This window comes from Octopus sinensis, linkage group LG15 (assembly GCF_006345805.1).
Source record: "Octopus sinensis linkage group LG15, ASM634580v1, whole genome shotgun sequence".
NCBI lineage: Eukaryota > Metazoa > Mollusca > Cephalopoda > Octopoda > Octopodidae > Octopus > Octopus sinensis.
This window is the reverse complement of record NC_043011.1, coordinates 44,717,879-44,735,262: the sequence shown is the minus strand read 5'-3', so window position 1 is coordinate 44,735,262 and position 17,384 is coordinate 44,717,879.

Here is a 17,384-nt window from a genome sequence, read left to right as displayed (position 1 = left end):
TATACACATACATATGTACATACCCACATACATACGTATACACATACATATTTATGTATAGGTGCAGGCATGGCTGTGTGGTAAGAAGCTTGCTTCCCAATGACATGGTTCTGGGTTCAGTTCCACTGCATGGGACCTTGGGCAAGTGTCTTCTGCTATAGCCTTGGTTCCAACCAAAGTCTGGGAGTGGATTTGGTAGATGGAAATTGAAAGAAGCCCATTATAGATGTATATATTTGTGTCTGTGTTTGTCTCCACTGCCATTGTTTGACAACTGATGTTGGTGTGTTTATGTTCCCGTAACTTAGCAATTCAGGAAAAAAGAGACCAATAGAATAAGTACTAGGCTTACAAAGAATAAGTCTTGGGGTTGATTTGTTCGACTAAAACCCCTTAAGGTGGTACTCCAGCAAGGCCACAGTCAAATGACTGAAACAAGTAAAAGAATAAAAGAATAAAGTTCACCATCATCAATTTACTGCAGGGAAAGTTCACCATCATTGATTCATTGCAGGGAAAGTTCACCATCATCAATTCACTGCAGGGAAAGTTCACCATCATGATTCATTGCAGGGAAGTTCACCATCATTGATTCACTGCAGGGAAAGTTCACCATCATCAATTCATTGCAGGGAAAGTTCACCATCATCAATTCATGCAGGGAAAGTTCACCATCATTGATTCATGCAGGGAAAGTTCACCATCATCAGTTCATTGCAGGAAAGTTCACCATCATCAATTTACTGCAGGGAAAGTTCACCATCATTGATTCATTGCAGGGAAAGTTCACCATCATTGATTCATTGCAGGGAAAGTTCACCATCATCAATTCACTGCAGAGAAAGTTCACCATCATCAATTTACTGCAGGGAAAGTTCACCATCATTGATTCATTGCAGGGAAAGTTCACCATCATCAATTCACTGCAGGGAAAGTTCACCATCATTGATTCATTGCAGGGAAAGTTCACCATCATCAGTTCATTGCAGGGAAAGTTCACCATCATCAATTTACTGCAGGGAAAGTTCACCATCATCAATTCACTGCAGAGAAAGTTCACCATCATTGATTCATTGCAGGGAAAGTTCACCATCATCAATTCACTGCAGAGAAAGTTCACCATCATTGATTCATTGCAGGGAAAGTTCACCATCATCAATTCACTGCAGAGAAAGTTCACCATCATTGATTCATTGCAGGGAAAGTTCACCATCATCAATTCACTGCAGGGAAAGTTCACCATCATCAATTCACTGCAGGGAAAGTTCACCATCATCAGTTCACTGCAGGGAAAGTTCACCATCATCAATTCACTGCAGGGAAAGTTCACCATCATTGATTCATTGCAGGGAAAGTTCACCATCATCAATTCACTGCAGAGAAAGTTCACCATCATCAATTCACTGCAGGGAAAGTTCACCATCATCAGTTCAATGCAGGGAAAGTTCACCATCATTGATTCATTGCAGGGAAAGTTCACCATCATCAATTCACTGCAGGGAAAGTTCACCATCATCAATTCACTGCAGGGAAAGTTCACCATCATCAATTCACTGCAGGGAAAGTTCACCATCATTGATTCATTGCAGGGAAAGTTCACCATCATCAATTCACTGCAGGGAAAGTTCACCATCATCAATTCACTGCAGGAAAGTTCACCATCATCAATTCACTGCAGGGAAAGTTCACCATCATCAATTCACTGCAGGGAAAGTTCACCATCATTGATTCATTGCAGGGAAAGTTCACCATCATCAATTCACTGCAGGGAAAGTTCACCATCATCAATTCACTGCAGGGAAAGTTCACCATCATTGATTCATTGCAGGGAAAGTTCACCATCATCAGTTCACTGCAGGGAAAGTTCACCATCATTGATTCATTGCAGGGAAAGTTCACCATCATCAGTTCATTGCAGGGAAAGTTCACCATCATCAATTTACTGCAGGGAAAGTTCACCATCATCAGTTCATTGCAGGGAAAGTTCACCATCATTGATTCATTGCAGGGAAAGTTCACCATCATCAATTCACTGCAGGGAAAGTTCACCATCATCAATTCACTGCAGGGAAAGTTCACCATCATCAATTCACTGCAGGGAAAGTTCACCATCATCAATTCACTGCAGGGAAAGTTCACCATCATTGATTCATTGCAGGGAAAGTTCACCATCATCAATTCACTGCAGGGAAAGTTCACCATCATTGATTCATTGCAGGGAAAGTTCACCATCATCAATTCACTGCAGGGAAAGTTCACCATTATTGATTCATTGCAGGGAAAGTTCACCATCATCAGTTCATTGCAGGGAAAGTTCACCATCATCAATTCACTGCAGGGAAAGTTCACCATCATTGATTCATTGCAGGGAAAGTTCACCATCATCAATTCACTGCAGGGAAAGTTCACCATCATTGATTCATTGCAGGGAAAGTTCACCATCATCAGTTCATTGCAGGGAAAGTTCACCATCATCAATTTACTGCAGGGAAAGTTCACCATCATTGATTCATTGCAGGGAAAGTTCACCATCATCGGTTCATTGCAGGGAAATTTCACCATCATCAATTACTGCAGGAAAGTTCACCATCATTGATTCATTGCAGGGAAAGTTCACCATCATCAATTCACTGCAGGGAAAGTTCACCATCATTGATTCATTGCAGGGAAAGTTCACCATCATCATTCATTGCAGGGAAAGTTCACCATCATCAATTTACTGCAGGGAAAGTTCACCATCATTGATTCATTGCAGGGAAAGTTCACCATCATCAATTCACTGCAGGGAAAGTTCACCATCATTGATTCATGCAGGGAAAGTTCACCATCATCAGTTCATTGCAGGGAAAGTTCACCATCATCAATTACTGCAGGGAAAGTTCACCATCATTGATTCATTGCAGGGAAAGTTCACCATCATCAATTCACTGCAGGGAAAGTTCACCATCATGATTCATTGCAGGGAAAGTTCACCATCATCAGTTCATTGCAGGGTAAGTTCACCATCATCAATTTACTGCAGGGAAAGTTCACCATCATTGATTCATTGCAGGGAAAGTTCACCATCATCAATTCACTGCAGGGAAAGTTCACCATCATTGATTCATTGCAGGGAAAGTTCACCATCATCAATTCACTGCAGGGAAAGTTCACCATCATTGATTCATTGCAGGGAAAGTTCACCATCATCAATTCACTGCAGGGAAAGTTCACCATCATCAATTCACTGCAGGGAAAGTACACCATCATTGATTCATTGCAGGGAAAGTTCACCATCATCAATTCACTGCAGGGAAAGTTCACCATCATTGATTCATTGCAGGGAAAGTTCACCATCATCAATTCACTGCAGGGAAAGTACACCATCATTGATTCATTGCAGGGAAAGTTCACCATCATCAATTCACTGCAGGGAAAGTTCACCATCATCAATTCACTGCAGGGAAAGTACACCATCATTGATTCATTGCAGGGAAAGTTCACCATCATCAATTCACTGCAGGGAAAGTTCACCATCATCAATTCACTGCAGGGAAAGTTCACCATCATCAATTCACTGCAGGGAAAGTTCACCATCATCAATTCACTGCAGGGAAAGTTCACCATCATCAATTCACTGCAGGGAAAGTTCACCATCATCAGTTCATTGCAGGGAAAGTTCACCATCATTGATTCATTGCAGGGAAAGTTCACCATCATCAATTCACTGCAGGGAAAGTTCACCATCATTGATTCATTGCAGGGAAAGTTCACCATCATCAATTCACTGCAGGGAAAGTTCACCATCATCAATTCACTGCAGGGAAAGTTCACCATCATCAGTTCATTGCAGGGAAAGTTCACCATCATCAATTTACTGCAGGGAAAGTTCACCATCATTGATTCATTGCAGGGAAAGTTCACCATCATCAATTCACTGCAGGGAAAGTTCACCATCATCAATTCACTGCAGGGAAAGTTCACCATCATCAGTTCATTGCAGGGAAAGTTCACCATCATCAATTCACTGCAGAGAAAGTTCACCATCATTGATTCATTGCAGGGAAAGTTCACCATCATCAATTCACTGCAGGGAAAGTTCACCATCATCAGTTCATTGCAGGGAAAGTTCACCATCATCAATTCACTGCAGAGAAAGTACACCATCATTGATTCATTGCAGGGAAAGTTCACCATCATCAATTCACTGCAGGGAAAGTTCACCATCATCAGTTCATTGCAGGGAAAGTTCACCATCATCAGTTCACTGCAGGGAAAGTTCACCATCATTGATTCATTGCAGGGAAAGTTCACCATCATCAGTTCATTGCAGGGAAAGTTCACCATCATCAATTTACTGCAGGGAAAGTTCACCATCATTGATTCATTGCAGGGAAAGTTCACCATCATCAATTCACTGCAGGGAAAGTTCACCATCATTGATTCATTGCAGGGAAAGTTCACCATCATCAATTCACTGCAGGGAAAGTTCACCATCATTGATTCATTGCAGGGAAAGTTCACCATCATCAGTTCACTGCAGGGAAAGTTCACCATCATTGATTCATTGCAGGGAAAGTTCACCATCATCAGTTCATTGCAGGGAAAGTTCACCATCATCAATTTACTGCAGGGAAAGTTCACCATCATTGATTCATTGCAGGGAAAGTTCACCATCATCAATTCACTGCAGGGAAAGTTCACCATCATTGATTCATTGCAGGGAAAGTTCACCATCATCAGTTCACTGCAGGGAAAGTTCACCATCATTGATTCATTGCAGGGAAAGTTCACCATCATCAGTTCATTGCAGGGAAAGTTCACCATCATCAATTTACTGCAGGGAAAGTTCACCATCATTGATTCATTGCAGGGAAAGTTCACCATCATCAATTCACTGCAGGGAAAGTTCACCATCATTGATTCATTGCAGGGAAAGTTCACCATCATCAGTTCATTGCAGGGAAAGTTCACCATCATCAGTTCATTGCAGGGAAAGTTCACCATCATCAATTTACTGCAGGGAAAGTTCACCATCATCAATTCACTGCAGAGAAAGTTCACCATCATTGATTCATTGCAGGGAAAGTTCACCATCATCAATTCACTGCAGGGAAAGTTCACCATCATTGATTCATTGCAGGGAAAGTTCACCATCATCAATTCACTGCAGGGAAAGTTCACCATCATCAATTCACTGCAGGAAAAGTTCACCATCATCAATTCATTGCAGGGAAAGTTCACCATCATTGATTCATTGCAGGGAAAGTTCACCATCATCAATTCACTGCAGGGAAAGTTCACCATTTTCAATTCACTGCAGGGAAAGTTCACCATCATCAGTTCACTGCAGGGAAAGTTCACCATCATTGATTCATTGCAGGGAAAGTTCACCATCATCAATTCACTGCAGGGAAAGATCACCAGCATCAGTTCACTGCAGGGAAAGTTCACCATCATTAGTTCACTGCAGGGAAAGTTTACCATCATTGATTCATTGCAGGGAAAGTTCACCATCATCAATTCACTGCAGGGAAAGATCACCAGCATCAGTTCACTGCAGGGAAAGTTCACCATCATCAGTTCACTGCAGGGAAAGTTTACCATCATTGATTCATTGCAGGGAAAGTTCACCATCATCAATTCACTGCAGGGAAAGATCACCAGCATCAGTTCACTGCAGGGAAAGTTCACCATCATTAGTTCACTGCAGGGAAAGTTTACCATCATTGATTCATTGCAGGGAAAGTTCACCATCATCAATTCACTGCAGGGAAAGATCACCAGCATCAGTTCACTGCAGGGAAAGTTCACCATCATTGATTCACTGCAGGGAAAGTTCACCATCATTAGTTCACCGCTAAGCTACGGGTACGTGAACACACCAACATCAGTTGTCAAGCGATGGTGGGGGGACAAACACAGACACACAAATGCACACACACACACACACACACACACACACACACACACACACACACACACACACACACATATATATACATGAAAGTTTTCTTTTAGTTTTCATCTACCAAACCCATTCACTAGGCTTTGGTCGGCCTGAGGCTATAGCAGAAGACACATGCCCAAGGTGCCTCAAATGGGACTGAAGGGACGAACCCGGAATCATGTGGTTGGGAAGCAAGCTACTTGCCACACAGCCACTCCTATAAACACACACACTTATGTATATATGTCATCCACATTTACCTCTGTGTATGTGTGGGGAAGGGGGCATGGACAGTATGTATGTGTGACTGCATGTGTATATGAATGTGTATGTGAGGTTATCATTGCTATCCAATAGATAGGTAAGTAAAGATTTACCTAACTTAGGTGAATGAAGAGAAAGTGAAAGAGACAGAGATAGAACAGTGAGAGAGGGGCAGGATATTACATGGGCTGAGCCGCGTACAAAAATATATCCTTATTTTACCAAATTCAGGTACTGCTACTACTACTCCTATTGCTACTGCGACTGCTACTCCTGCTGCTGCTACTGCTATTCCTACTATTGCTGCTGCTACTGCTATTCCTACTATTGCTATTACTACTGCTACTACTACTGCTGTTGCTGCTTCTGCTATTCCTACTATTGCTGCTACTGCTACTACTATTGCTATTCCTACTACTGCTGCTGCTACTACTAGAGATGCTACTATTGCTGCTGCTGCTGCTGCTACTGCTACTAATCCTATTACTGCAGCTGGTACTGCTACTACTGCCACTATTACTGCTGCTTTTACTATTACTACCACCACCACCACCACCACCACAAGGTGAAGCTAGCTAACAAACCATTATGATTCCTGTTCCCCCACCCCTCATATCCTCCCCCTGCTCCCTTTCTCACTACCAAACAACTTCAGTGAACAGGAAATATCAGTTTCCTCCATAGTAGGGTATTGATGATTTTAGTGAGGATAAGTAGGTTTTTGTTTCTTAAATTTCTGCATTGTACATCCACACATTCACCCACCCCACTTCAACACTCCCCAATCCTGTACCCCCTACCTAGACACTAAGATAAATATATGCATATATATATACATATGCATGAAGAGGGTCATACACATATATGTATGTATGTATGTATCATTTGTAGAATTACATAAATCTGGAGAAGCATACTCTAAGATGTAGAGCAGTTAATATGATGGGGGAGGCTGGTTTATGGGGTTACCATGAGTTTTTTGCCCATAAGGAGTTTGGCCTTACGGTGTATCCTCAGATCCCAAACACTGCTGGCCTTAAGACCTCTTCAAAATAAGGAAGAAGGAAAGACTCATTATAAAGGTAAACACTAGGTGATTATCTCCCTTTGCCATTGGCCATCGAGCTTTGGCCGTGCCACCGTCTTGTGGTCACCAAAGAACCACAAAGGTAAACAATTGTCTCCTTTCAGCCTTGGCTATTGGCTTGGGTTCTGAATATCTGCCGTAAGGCCAAACCCCCTATGAGCAAGAAACCTAGGGTAACCCCATAAGCTGGCCTCCCCTACTATAATATGTATGTATGCAAATGTATAAAAGAGACATAGCTATGTGGTTGTGAAGTCCACTTCTCAACCATGTAATTTGGCATTTAGCCCCATTCCATGGGAACTTGAGGTAGTGTCTTTGACGTCAGTTTTTGATGCTGGCATGGGATGGGTGGTTTAACCACACCTGGCACACCAGAGAGCTGCACCATGCTTCATAATTTATCTTGGTTTCTACAGCTCAATGCCTTTCCTAATGCCTGCCACTTTACAGTGTGTGCACACTGACTTACTTTCACCTGATGATGTAGCTTAATTTCTGCATTATTTTGAAAGATTCTTTTGCATTTTGCATTAATACAGACATGCAAGTACTTTATCTATTTTTAAATATAATAATATAAATTATTTACATGTTTCAAGTTACGAAACAATTTGTTGTGATATTTGAATATTTTTATTGTTAAAATTTCATCAAACTCTTTCTCTATAATTTATGACTTTATATATCTATAGGCGTAGGTATGGCTGTGCATAGACACAGGTGTGGCTGTGTATAGACACAGGCATGGCTGTGTATAGGTGCAAGCATAGCTGTGTGATAAGAAGCTAGCCTCCCAACCACATGGTTCTGGGTTCAGTCCTACTGCATGGCACCTTGGGCAAGTGTCTTCTGCTATAGCCTTGGGTCAACCAAAGCCTTGTGAGTGAATTTGGTAGACGGAAACTGAAAGAAGCCTGTCATCTATATATATCTATATATCTTTTTATGTGTGTGTGTTTTTGTGACTGCTTGTCCCCCCACCCCACCCACGATTGCTTGACAACCGATGCTGGTGTGTTTATGACCTTGTAACTTAGTGGTTTAACAAAAGAGACTGATAGAATAAGTACTAGGCTTACAAAGAATAAGTCCTAGGGTCAGTTTCTTCAACTAAAGGCAGTGCTCCAGCATGGCCCCAGTCAAATGAGTGATATGTGTAAAAGAGTAAAAGAGTAATATTATAACACATCCTTTAGATATATAGATAAGGTAGATACACAGAAAGAGAGGGAGAGAGCGAGGGGGAGGAAGAGAGAGAAAGCAATACACTAGATGTTTATTATACTTTTACTTTCATTTTATTTTTATTTTTCATTTTGTTTATTCTGCCCTGTCTGTCTGACACTTGTATATCTAAGTGTATACTTAAGAATGTAAGTGTATGTATACATGTGTAGGAAGCTTTGTGTATATATATATTTATGTGCGTGTGTGTGTGTATATCTATTTCTTTATTACCCACAAGGGGCTAAACATAGAGGGGACAAACATGGACAGACATAGGTATTAAGTCGATTATATTGACCCCAGTGCGTAACTGGTACTTAATTTATCGACCCCGAAAGGATGAAAGGCAAAGTCGACCTCGGCAGAGTTTGAACTCAGAACGTAACGGCAGACTAAATACGGCTACGCATTTCGCCCGGTGTGCTTATGATTCTGCCAGCTCACCTACGCCTTGTGTGTGTATATCTGCATGCCTCTGTGTGTGGAGTTGTGTGTATACATACATGTTTAATTATATATATATTTACTTATATATGTCTGCATGTGTGTATATGTCTATATATGTGTATGTATGTATCTATCTAGCTATCTATCTGTCTATCTATCTATCTATCTATCTATCTATCTATCTATCTATCTATCTATCTATCTATCTATCCATCTATCTCTGTAACTATATCTTTATATATACTTACATATATACTTTACATATATATCAGATTAAAATGGATTAAAATGGACTTAGAAATTTGAGTGATTTCCTCAGTCAGCTCTCCTGCTAATACTGCCAAGCATAATACACAGAAACGGAGAGTTCTCACTGAAGGAAACCATTCCATACAAACTGAAATTCCAAGGATAATTTATTGATCACAGACCTTAATACAATAAGTCCAAGAATGGAAATTATGGCATTACATTTATGTACTCCATTACAATGGTTTCAATAAACACGTGGTCTAAACAACTATATATCATAATTTTCCAAGTGTCATTTGTATTGCCTTTTTGATCTTTGTCTAATGAGACGAACATGGATCACATATAATATGTTGTAAGATCACATAATCGTTATTTGCATTTATGATGTATCTGAACCATGCATGGTTGAGACAATCATAATGAAGCTATAATTGCAATACCATTGTGTGTATGTGTGTGTACACGTACATAAGTGGGTGCTGAAAAGTTCCTGGTTTTATGGGTATTGCGAGAGGTGTGGTTGGAGGCCCAACATTCAGAGTGATTTTGCAAAGCTTAGATAAACTGAAGCACTGAAGTGTGAATCTGTAAGGGAGATATGTTGCATTAACCCTTTAGTATTTAAACCGGCCATATCCGGCCAAAATAGTTAATCTGTTTTATGTTCAAACTGATCAGATCCAGGCTCTCACACCTACCCTACAATGTTATTCTACATTAGGTAATTACACCATCAAGATCTTGAAGATATGAGATAATGCATGATTAATTCAAATCAATGGGAATCAAAAGGCATTATGTTTGATAGAATAATCTGAACACTAAAGGGTTAAATCAAAATTAACTGATCCTCCTGTAATTTCTTTTACCCATAGGCAGGAACTTTTCAGCATCCCCCTCATATATATCATCATCATCGTCGTTTAACGTCCGCTTTCCATGCTAGCATGGGTTGGACGATTTGACAGGGCTGGCGAACCAGATGGCTGCACCAGGCTTCATTCAATCTTGATCTGGTAGAGTTTCTACAGGTGGATGCCCTTCCTAACGTGAACCACTCCGAGAGTGTAGTGGGTGCTTTTATGTGCCACTGGCACGGAGTCAGTCAGGCGGTACTGGCAATGACCACGCTCGAATCTTTTACACATGCCACCGGCACAGGTGCCAGTAAGGCAATGCTAGTAACAATCACGCTCGAATGGTGTCTTTTACGTGCCACCAGCACAGAGGCCAGATAGCCGCTCTGGCAACGATCATGCTCGGATGGTGGTCTTAATACCGGGGCTTGAGTGCCAGTAAGGTGATGCTGGTAACGATTACACTCGAATGGTGCCTATAAATATATATATATATATATATATATATATCATCATCATCATCGTTTAACGTCCGCTTTCCATGCTAGCATGGGTTGGACGGTTCAACTGGGGTCTGGCAAGCCCGAAGGCTGCACCAGGCCAGTCAGATCTGGCAGTGTTTCTACAGCTGGATGCCCTTCCTAACGTCAACCACTCTGAGAGTGTAGTGGGTGATTTTATGTGCCACCGACACAGGTGCCAGACGAGGCTGGCAGACGGTCACACTCGGATGGTGTTTTTAATGTGCCACCGACACAGGTGCCAGACGAGGCTGGCAGACGGCCACGCTCGGATGGTGTTTTTTATGTGCCACCGACACAGGTGCCAGACGAGGCTGGCAGACGGCCACGCTCGGATGGTGTTTTCGGTGTTTTCTTATGTGCCACCGACACAGGTGCCAGACGAGGCTGACGAATGGCTACGATCGGATGGTGTTTGTTACGTGCCCACAGCACGGAGGCCAGTCAATGCGGTACTGGCTACGGTCCCGTTCGGATGGTTTTCTTATGTGCCACCAGCACTGGTACCACAAGGATACAAATTCCATTGATGTTCATCTATTTTGATTTGATTCGATTTGACTTTCACTTGCCTCAACAGGTCTTCACAAGTATCACAAGCAGGAAGGTATGCACAGGTGGACTGACTACGTCCCAGGTAGGGGCCATGGGTTATGGCTTCACTAGTCTTGCCGGGTCTTCTCACACACAGCGTACTTCCATAGGTCTTGGTCTCTAGTCATTTCCATGGTGAGACCTAACGTGCGAAGGTCGTGCTTCACCACCTCGTCCCAGGTTTTCCTGGGTCTACCTCTTCCACGGGTTCCCTCAACTGCTAGGGATTGGCACTTTCTCACACACCTATCTTCATCCATATATATATATATATATATATTCTTTTACTTGTTTCAAACATTTGATTGTGCTGGAGCATTGCCTCAAGAGGTTTTAGTTGAAGAAATCAACCCCAGGACTTATTCTTTGTAAACCTAGCACTTTTCCTGTTGGATATCTTTCAAAGATCCTGCTTGCTGAAGACTTCCTAGTAGGATAGAGATGGAGCAAGGCGAGGTGAATGTAGGAATTTTAAGATGGTGATGGGTTCTCGTAACTAAGCTAATCCAAAGATTATATGAAAAGTTCCATATATAGCAACAGAGCAGAGATTCACAAGGTCTTAAAGTAAATTTAGCAAAGGCAAATGTTTTTGTGAGGAAAATAGACAGCAGAACTTTACTGCCATCAGGACAGTCAATATACTAGAAAAGATGTAGGTAGGGATTCTATTCAGTGTCTGTAATGTCAATTATTCTCTGTAGACAAAAAAATGTAGGATTGATTTGACTAGTTTCTGGTCTTCTTTCTGGTTCATCAGAGAAAGAACAGCCATAAAGAAACAAATATAGCTGTTAGTTGTGTGTATGTGTGTGCATGTGTGTGCATATTGTACATACACACACATACACATATGGTGAGAGAGAGGGAGAGGGGACTAACACTCATCTAAACTGGTTTTTTCTGTTTTGCATAATGTTACATATGCTGACAATGCAATTTAATTAATGTAACGGTGAATGCACACACACACATTCATACAAACACATATGTATAGACACACATGCACTGATTTTCTCCATTATTAGTCTCCATAAATAATGCAACTTAATATATGCACCAGCACCACCACCACCACTACCACCACCACCACCACCACTACCACCACCATCATCACAACTATAACCATCATCACCAACAGCTTTGCAATTACCACCACCATCAACACCACCAAATTACTATCATCTCCAGTATCACCACCACTACCACTATCACACCACCACCACCACCACCACCACCACCGCCACCCATCAACGTAAAGTGCACCTGTTCCTTGTATGTACATTAGAGTGCAACCAGGCGTGATGACAACCCATGGAGGACAGAGGGAGAATAGAATAGACAAGGAGGGGTGGGGAGGACAGAGAGATACAGCGAGAAAAAGAGAGACAGACAGACAGACAGAGTGCGAGAGAGAGAGAGAGAGAGAGAGAGAGATAAGAAGGATGAAAGTGAGGGAGGAGCTGTGTTGGGAGGTGGTTCATGTAAGATTACTGAATAAACAGATGTTTCAACTGACCTTTGACATGAGAGCAAGGTGAAGATGTACAAGGGTGGGAGAGGGATGTAGGATAAGGAGAGGGTGATTGGAGGAAATTAATGGTGGGGTGGCAGAAGAAAGCTGTAAGACAGGTGAGAGTAGGGGGTTGACGAGAGGTTACCAGGTACATTAGTCTCTTCCAAAATAACTATCTTGCCTATGGTCTGAAATGTGCTTGCTTGCCCCTCTGTTTCTCTGCCTAGGGGTATGTTTGTTTTACACATATATGTGTGTATGTGTGTGTGTGTGCGCACATGTGTATGTGTGTGTGTGTGTGTAAAAAATCTTGCAGATTTTTTTAGCCCCAGATATGGTGATCATTTGTAGTGTATGAATAAAGGAGTTTAATTCCCTTCCCAAGAACCCAAGTTCAGCCCTACTTTGCTCCAGATGGGTTGGTATGTATCATGTTGCTCCAATAATAACAGGTAAGAAGGTGGTGGTTAGCTAGCAGAGTTGTTACCGTGCCAGACAAAAGGCTTTGGGGCATTTTGTCCATCTTCATGTACTGAGTTCAAATCCTGCTGAGGTCAATTTTGCTTTCATTCTTTCAGGGTTAATAAAACAAGTACCAGTTGAGCACTGGGGTCAGTTTAATCAACTTACATCCTTTCCCAAAATTGCTGACCTTGTGCCAAACTTTGATACCTTTAATTACAGGTATGAAGCTAAAAGTGTATCTTGGGTACTGGATTTGCAAACTCCTTATCAATGCTCCTTAGATGTCCTGCTTCTCTTGTATTTTTCTAACCACATTCGTGTCCAGAGAGTTGCTGATTGCCACAAGCAGAACATATATTTTCCTTTTGGTCTCACACAACAATATCTTGCTTGTTGTGTTTTAACTTGGTGGCTCTTTTAATTGTGTGTATATACATATGCATGTATGTATGTATGTATGCATGCATGTATGTATATATGTATGCCTGTATATATATACACACACACACATATATATATAGTGAAGGTGTGTGGCTTAGTGGTTACGTCATCCAACTCACGATTGTAAGGTCATGAGCTCACTTCTCGGTGATGTGTTGTGTCCTTCAGCAAGACACTTTACATACATATATACTTATTTTTGAGAGCAGTCAGGTTCATTTTTAGTATTCTTGTTTGTGAGAGCAGTCGAGTTTATTTCAGATATTCTCATTTTAAAAATCATCTCTGGCTAATCGTTGAGAGGACGTTGGTCTTGCCTTGGCAGAGGTTTGCGCTCTCCGAGTGCTCTTGTTTTAACTTATTTTCCCTTATATTTCAGCACGACTAAGTTGTTTTTTAAGCGACTGAAACTGCTGGCATATTTCGATAAAAGAATTTAAATACCTTCTTTCTTGTATCCATGATAAAATTCTCAAAGAATTTTCCTTTTGTTTTATAATATAAATTTATTTGTGTGAAAACCTGTTCATCTTTGCAATAACAAACAAATAAACAATCTCACACACACGTGTGTACATATGTATAAATGTAATTGTGTGTGTTTGTGTGTGTGTGTGCATTTAAAGTGAATTCTTTTTCTTGCTACACAAGTTTCATGCTGCTGGAATCTTCAAACCAGAACTGTTTTACTTTCCATTCATGCTCACTTTATGTATAGTGGTGTGAGCAGTTACTATCTGAAGATTACTATGGTGGAAAATTTGAATCATGAGAAAAAAATTTTGTCTAAATGGATAATTTACTCAGCCACAAGTATTGAGTACTTTTTTCCTCTTTGTTGGCAAACTAGAAATTTGAATTATTTACTGATACACACACACACACACAATCAATGTTATCACCACCACGTAAACTAACCACAAGGTGACAGGAAAATGGTGATGAATAACTCATACATAATGCCATTTGTGTGTGTGTGTGTGTGCATGCGTGTGTTAGTGTGTGTGTGCTGAGTGCGTATGTCTCTATGTCATGGAATATATTCTCTCTTGCCTCACCCACACCCCTGCGTCTCTTCATGTCAAATAAATTTCTGACTATGAAATAATACAAATTACATTCTTTCTTCTATGTTTTGACTTGTTTCAGTCATTGGACTATGGCCATGCTGGTGCACTTTTTGCTGAACTTCTAAGTTAGGGGGATGTAAGCATACCAGCACCAGGTGGCAAACAATAGGATGGAAGACAAAATTACAAACACACACACACATACAACAAATGTGCACACTCACGTACACACACACATATATCACAGGCTTCTACACAGTTTCCATCTACTAAATTATTTCATAAATTAAATCATAAATTAGTTCCCACCTGTGGAATTGAACTGAGAAGCACATGGCTGTAAAGTGGATTTCTTGACCACAAAACCATGTCTGTACCTTCATTCAATAGTTCTTTCTTTCTTTCTTATTTTCTTCCTCCCTTTCTTCTTTCCTTTCTTCCTTCATTCAATAGTTTTCCTTTCTTTCTTTGTCTTAATTCCTTTTATTCCTTCTTTTTCTTCATCTTTTCATCTTCCTTCCTTTCTTTCTTTCTTAGTTCTTTTCTCTCTCCCTCCCATATTTCTCTTTTTCTTTATTTCTTTCTTAGTTCCTCTCTCTCTTATTTCTTTCTCTTTCTCTCTTCCTTCTTCACTTCCTCTCTTTTATATCATTGCAATTTCAACCTCCTCACATAAAACATCTCCAATAATTCCTGTTGGCACAAATCTTTCTTTGATTTGCAGAAAAGTCTACAAGTTTTGCTGGAGCCAGCACTTAAAAATTCCATCTTCTTGAGAAGATTTTAGCATCTGAAAATGAAGAATTACTTGTGATATTTACTGTACAAGCTGTTTGTTCTTAGGAATGGTAGTCCAAGATTCTACAGACACAGTCTTTATTCTATGTCAAGAGATGGTTAACAATCACTTTAGCGCCAGTTAAATCGCCTCAGTTAACAATATCTAAGATTTGGCTTTTACAACAATGTGGTTCTGTGGTTCTGTCTTTCTTCCAGCTCTTTGGTGAACCGTTTAGTATTCACTGCTACTGTTACCACAGCTGGCGCTGGTGCTGCTGTTGTTGTTGCTGCTGCTGCTGTTTGGTCTTGGAGAAATAACTGTTTCTTTAAGTGTTTCTCAGAAGATTTGTTGCTTTCTGTGGAATATGAGATATGTTATAAACTACACACACATGCATATGCACACAGATACACACACACACACATATACATACATACACACACAAGCACACATACATTCATTCACATATATTGATAAACATATATACATATGTATATCTACATACATAGATATACACATATATAAGTGTGCATGTATGTATATATGTATGGTGTACCTAGCTGTAGTCAAGTGTTTCAAGTGCAATCGTGAATTGGTATTTAATGAGTTATTGTTGGTATTGTAGTAGTTGTTGCTATTGTTAATAATAACAGTGGTTGTTGTTGTTTAGCCCTAGGCCAGTCTAATAGAGTACTGATCTATGATCAAAGGCAATCCAGCCGTGACCATACTATTTTACTTTCAACCATTGCAGGTCAGAAACTACATTGTCTAATGTGTCCTTCTTTCAAAAACGTATTAAGGTGTTGTTTGAGGACAATTTGGCTGTTATTTCTAGTAACCTGAGTGATCATGACTGGCAATCATTCTACTGATGGTGGTGGTAGTGGTGTTGGCAATGGCGGTGGCGGCGGCAGTGGTGGTGGTGGTGGCAGTCAGTGAAGGACTGGAAGTTGTAGTGGTGATGGGGGATTTTATGATGCTGTTATTAGTGATGGCGATTGTAATGGCTGTGATAGTTTTGCTAGTGGTGGTGTGGTTGTGGCCAGTATATTGTTTGTAGTAGAGGTGGTTGTTTTGTGGTGGTGTTGTTTGTTGTGGTAATGCTAATGGTCATGGTAGGGTGATTACTGGAATAGAAGGGTGGCGATGATGGTGGTGTTGATGGTAGTGGTGGTGGTTATGCTGGTTGTGACAGTCAGGATAGTAGAGTGGTAATGGTGGTCATCGTCGTGACAGTGATGGTCAGTATAGTGGCTGTGGTGATGGTGGTGATGGTGATAATGATGGTGGTAATGGTGGTGTTAATGGTGGTGGTGGTACTGTACTATTACTTCCAGATAATTCTGTGCTTACATTAAACTCTACAAAAAAATCTGACCAACTACTTTAATTCAAGTGATAAGTTCCGGTCAGTTTGATATCATGAGAAGTGGGGTGAGTGTGTGTGGCACTTTGGCCATTAGTTAATTGGTGCCAGATCTTAGAGAATGCTTTCTCTACATAATTAGATATCAAGTGAATGAAGAGAAATAGACCCACATATACCAGTGCCATGGATCTGGATAATAAAATCTAGACATCATAAAATAAAAGCTGGTCAGTTTCAAGAAAGGGTAATGCTTCTGAACTAATACTGTACATGCTGCAAAACCATGAAAATTAAGCCTTCAACCGTTTCTTGCCCCATGGATTTGTTTCTTATAAAACAATTTTTTCACAGACCTCGGTACAATGCACATAACAACATACAAAGTGCTATAAGATATAATTCAATTATTACATATAATAATACTTAAATTTTATATGGCTCAGTGGTTTGAGTATCAGGCTCACAATTATGAGGTAGTGAGTTCAATTCCTAGACTGGGCTGTGTATTGTGTTCTTGAGCAAGACATTTCATTTAATGTTGTTCCAGTTCACTCA